The sequence below is a fragment of the Parasteatoda tepidariorum genome, chromosome 2 (assembly GCF_043381705.1).
Source record: "Parasteatoda tepidariorum isolate YZ-2023 chromosome 2, CAS_Ptep_4.0, whole genome shotgun sequence".
NCBI classification, from domain to species: Eukaryota; Metazoa; Arthropoda; class Arachnida; order Araneae; family Theridiidae; genus Parasteatoda; species Parasteatoda tepidariorum.
The window spans coordinates 97174483-97180114 of record NC_092205.1 but is presented as its reverse complement, the minus strand read 5'-3'; positions in this window follow the sequence as shown (position 1 = coordinate 97180114).

Below are 5632 nucleotides of genomic sequence, written 5' to 3'. Positions count from 1 at the left end.
TTTGTGTTTATTTCATTTCATTCAAATTACTCTCATTACAAGAATTATGTAAGGTTTCAGTTAAAATTAAATAGAAAAGGAGCAGTTAAAAATTATAAGATTTTTTTTTCATTTAATAAGTTTGATGTGATTGAAATACAATTTTTCATAAACGCATATCCTTTTTGTAATTTTTTCAACACTTAATTGTAAGGTAAATACATTTTGTTCTTTTTTTATTCAGGATAGTTTTATTAATTTTCAAAAACTTCTTTTTCTGTGCGAAGTTAAATTGAGAGCTGTTCAAATATATTGTCTTTCATGAAGTACTGAATTAAATTAATATGCACTTACATTTTAAAATGAATAAGGTGGCATTTAGAGCAGAATATTTTATTGTGAAAGTAATAGATTTTTCATGTAATTAGTTTCATGCAATTCAAGTTAATTTTACGAGTTTCTTTTTATGTCTCGCGCTTTTAATGAATTGACAAAATTTTTTTAAAAAAAAGTACAATTTGGTTTTTTTTTTCTGCGTACTAAATCTAGTAGTATTTCGCTAAAAAAAATATATTTTTATGTTTATACAGAAAATTTCAAATTTTTAAAGCATAATTTAAGAAAAATTTAATTAACACAGCTACATTATACAGCGATGCCTGTTTTTTTTTCTTTTAATTTATTTTTAAGTATTAGCCTGACAACCAATCTTAATTCTGAAATAATGTATTCGAAAAGTTATTTCATACCTTCGAACATGAACTTACTAACTCGTCCACGCTGAAGCATTCGCCAAATGCGATAATATCGTACATTTAGTGAATGATTTTTTCCACTCGAAAGAAAAAAATTTTTTTAACTCTATCCTCAAAATTACGTCAAGATGAATTTTTCTAAACAAATCAGTATTTTTTATTCGATTACAGCAATTTTCGGTAGATGCGCCTCTTAACCAATTAGAATTGGGGTCCAAATAATATAAGCCTGAAGCAAAATAAATAAAATAGTTTTCTATGGGAAAAAAATTTATCTCTTCACAAAAAATAGTTAAGATTTGCATTTGGCGAAGAAATTTGATATTTGGCTAATAATTTGAAATCCTTAGAGCGGGCCCTAAACTATTATTAAGAATATTGAACAAATAGTGTGTTTCAAATAATTGACATTCTGCATACAAACAACGGGGGGAAAAATTATAAATACAAATAATATATATATATTTTTGAGCCGTGGGGGCTTAGGGGTTAGAGCATTCGCCTTCCAATGAGGTGAACCGAGTTTGAATCCCGGCGATGGCTGGTCGATACGAATCAGCATCCGGCTAGCACCGACCACAGTGCTGATGAAATATCCTCAGTTGTAGACAAATCATGGGTTGCCGTAAGCCTAACCGTGGGAGGTTTTCCTCTCCATGTAACGCAAATGCGGGTTAGTTGCATCAAAAGTCTTCTACTGAGGCAAATTTCTCCCTGCACTTAATCCAGGAGTTCCCTTGTCTTCTAGATAGGGTTCAAAATTACGAGGCTTTGTAGTTGAACATTGGTAGACGTAAATCAAAAATTGGGTCAGTGACGGTTATAAAATAAAATTGTTAAGGAGACATAACGTTGGCTCAGCGGAAAAAGAATTCCCTTACCAATGAGGTGTCCTGGGTTCGATAACTGGTCTATATGGGTTCTACTCCCAGCTGGCATGGACCAGAAAGTTAAGCGAAAGATCNCCGCGAAAGCAAATTTCTTTCAATACTTGATCCAGGAGTTTCCTTGTCTTCTGGATTAGCTCAAAATTACAAGGCTACGGAGTTGAATTTAGTAGTCGCAAATCCACAATTGGGTCGACTGTTCAACGACGGTTATAAAAAATAAAATAATCATTTTTAATGTTCCTTCTATACGTGCTTTGAACTAATAAAAAAAATCATGACTTATTCCGTAATTGACAAAATAAAAGCGAATGACTATGAAACACGAGGATAATTACCGCCGTACAAGTACACTAAAATAATGAAGACATTATCGTAAGAGGAAACAGGAAAACGTGAAATTCACACGAAGAAAAAAAAAATTCTCTTTGCCTATGTAAATAAAATTCCACTTTCCTTCTGAATGTCTTTACGTGTGTCACATTTAATTGCCAATGAATGGCAGTCGTTTTTTCGAACGTATACATAGACACTACGACAGAAATCATGCATATTAAAAAAAGTAAATACCGCCTTGTCCCAACACAGTTTGAAAAAAGGATTTTAGTTATAATTGCATTTTTTCTTGTAAATGATTACTTTCATTGTAAAGGTATATTTTTAAATCCAAGGGGAACAAAGAAGTATGGAGGAAAAATATCAGGAAAAAAAAAACTCATTATTTGTTCTATAAATGCAAGTCCAGTCATTGAACCCGAATTAAACTATTTCAACCAATTTTAGGACAAGCACAGGAATTTTATAAAATATATAATTTTCATTGAAATATGCATAAATTACATTCATTAAAACACACAAAAGAAGTTTCTATCATAAAAAATACTTTATTTAAGAAATAAAATGGCGCGTTTATGCATCATTGGCTAAATCGATAACTTAATTAAACACTAGTTTTTTTTATGACATTTGTTTTATGTTTATTCTATTTACTGAACGTGCAACCTTATTCCAATTAACGTACCAGTTGAAATCTCAAGAACGCTTGAAAATACCGGAAAAATAAAATTAGTGAAAAACATACTTCATGGAGATAATAAAAAATTTTTTATCGTCACGCGTCTTAGGACTAAAATGGTTTAACCACTTTCCTTACCAATTATTTCGAAGAAGAAAAAAAAAGCAAAATTCAACATATTTTTTTTAATTTATTAATAAATACAAGGAAATAAAACAAAACATAATACACAAGTTTAAAGTTGAAATTTCAACTTTTTTTTTTTATGTGTAAGAAACATTTAATTTAAAATCAGTTTGCTCGGGCAAATGAAAAGAGTTAAATATTAGTCTTCGTATGATAGTTCTTAAAACAAGGGACAACGCAAAGTGATACTTTTCAAACGTCAGTGAAGAAATACGCTATTTTATTTTTCTTCTTACTCTTATCGCTATGTAAATTCAGCAACCATCGTATATACCAGTGGTTACCAACTGGCGGCCCACGAAGCCTTTTTTTGTGGCCCGCGAACTATAATATATTAGTTGTCATTTTTTTGCGGACAATTTTCGTAAAAAATCTATATGGGTTTAAATTACTTTTCTTTCTTTAAAAAAAAAACCTAATTTCTTTGTTTCTGTGTAATTTAACATACCAACGGTGGAAAAATAAATTATTTCTCAAGTTTTGCATCCAAGAAAATATTTATTCAAGTACAAAAATAATCGCGTATGTTGCCCTTGTTTACTTCGCTTTTTTTTTTTTTTTTTTTTTTTTTTTTTTTTTTTTTTTTTTTGTGAATATAATTTAGCATGTGTGTATCAGAAATTTTCTCGAAGAAATTCTCCGATTTAACTTTCTGAAACCCTATTCATTTTGGACGAAATTATTTACATTTGTAAGTTTTGTAAGCCAGACTGTTTTAAGCCAGAATGTTTTAATATGCAATTAAATATTTTTAAAAATCTACTTCTTATTTTAATTTGTAATTCAATACCTTTGTTTTGTACAACTTGATAAAAATCTGACAGTACCGTCATGTGGGGCTACTTTGTGCAGGATTTCGCAGTTTTTGAACTTTGACATATAAAAAAACTATGTTAATTCAAACTTCAGTAAAATTTATCGATATTATATTTATAACTGGACTCAGACGAGTGAATTTGATCAATATTGGCATTATTTGTATGTAATATTTACACATAATAAGTCAAAACATACCTTGCACAAAGTAGCCCCCAAGTGGGGCTACTTTGTGCAGTGATAGGAATCCAATTTAATAATCATGTTTTTAGTAAAATATTGATATAAAATTGTTAAAAAAGTTATTTTGTTGATATTTTTAATAACAAAAACATCAAGATATGTAAAGATATTAGTTTGAAAATAATTTTCAGCGTTAAAAAACCATTTTTTTTAAAGAATTTTTTCTTAAAAAGAATGTTTATTTCAAAACATTTGAGTTTAAACAAAAGGAAACCATATACATTTTTGAACATTGAAATGGATGAAATTTCAAAAATAATAATTATTACATATTCATTAACATTTATAATATTGATAAATTTGAACATAACATGCTTGAATGAACATGACAGAACTTGCTCTTCAGTTTCTGTCAAAATCACCTGATGTCCTATAAAATATATTTTTATGTGTTAAATCTTTTGATTAATTCATTAAAAAAATCTTTGTAGAAGAAAAATAATAGTTTACCAGCACGTTTCACGTGCTTCTTGTGAATTTTATTAGATATAGTATTTCTGTGGAATTTGTACTTCCGAGAAGCTTCTGCAATCGACATACCAACAGCAACTGCTTGCAAACCTTGTTGCAGCTTTGCTAAAGTGTAATCACGGTAGTTTCTCGTTCCAGGTATTTTTTTATAACGTATGACAATTTTTCTGTCGAAAAAAAAAAACGAATGAAACTGTGCACAAAGTAGCCCCACAGTGCATTTTTTTTCATTTTCCGATTATTTGTTATTAATTTTCAAATTTTTTTAACGCTCACATGATATAATTGCTTATTAATATATAAATAAAATATTTTGCACTAACGACAATTGTTTCATCAACGTCTTTGCATTTCACAGCTAAAGTTTCCACACACACTTTTCGGTTCTCGGAAAGTTGTTGACATTGGATAAACAAAACACACTCTGAGATTGTTTTAAAGTTCGAAAATGTTTTTGTAGTAATAGAGGAGACTTCTATCTTCAAATTCCACACATTTTTAACGTGAAAAAAACATAATACTGAATAGCAGCACTTGAAAAGTGTTCAATTCGAATTTGCACAAAGTAGCCCTACATGACGGTAATATTTAGTGTTCCTTCAAGCATAAAAGAGTCCTATATTAAATTTTGATAAAGTTGCGGCCCTCCATTTGACTGGTGTTTTTAATTGCGGCTCCCGGCCTCGTGTAAGTTAAAAAAACCTGGTATATAGTATATACAATCGCACGAAACACGTGTACAGTCCAACAGCAAAACTCTCGAATAGAACTTGGCAAAACTTCCAATCACAGCAGATTATTTTTTTTGCTTCTGACCGAGTAAAGACGTGATAAAACAAAATGTACTGCCAAATTCTGCTAAGCCCGAGTTTTCTCGGGATGACAAATATTTGCAATATATACGTACCCGAATTAACTCGGGATGATCAGGGAAGCGATTAACTCTACTGTTTACTGGACATTTAAAAACCATCAGATTTCCCCATGCTGCTAATCTAGTTTGCCCCAATTATAGTAAAACAGAAGACACTTCGCAATAACTAATTAACCGCGTTAACTTGGTACTCGAATAGAGAGACCTATCTATCTTTTGGAGGTATTTAAGGTGAACGAACTTCTGATTTGATTCAGATCCGAAGAATAAGTGTCAGCATCACCAAACCAGAATTTAATGTTATTAAATAATTATTCAAAGTGTTAGTTCATTTTTGAAAAACTAATTAAAATACTAAGTTTATATAGAAGTTGACAGGACGGAACTTCTAATACTTAAATATTTC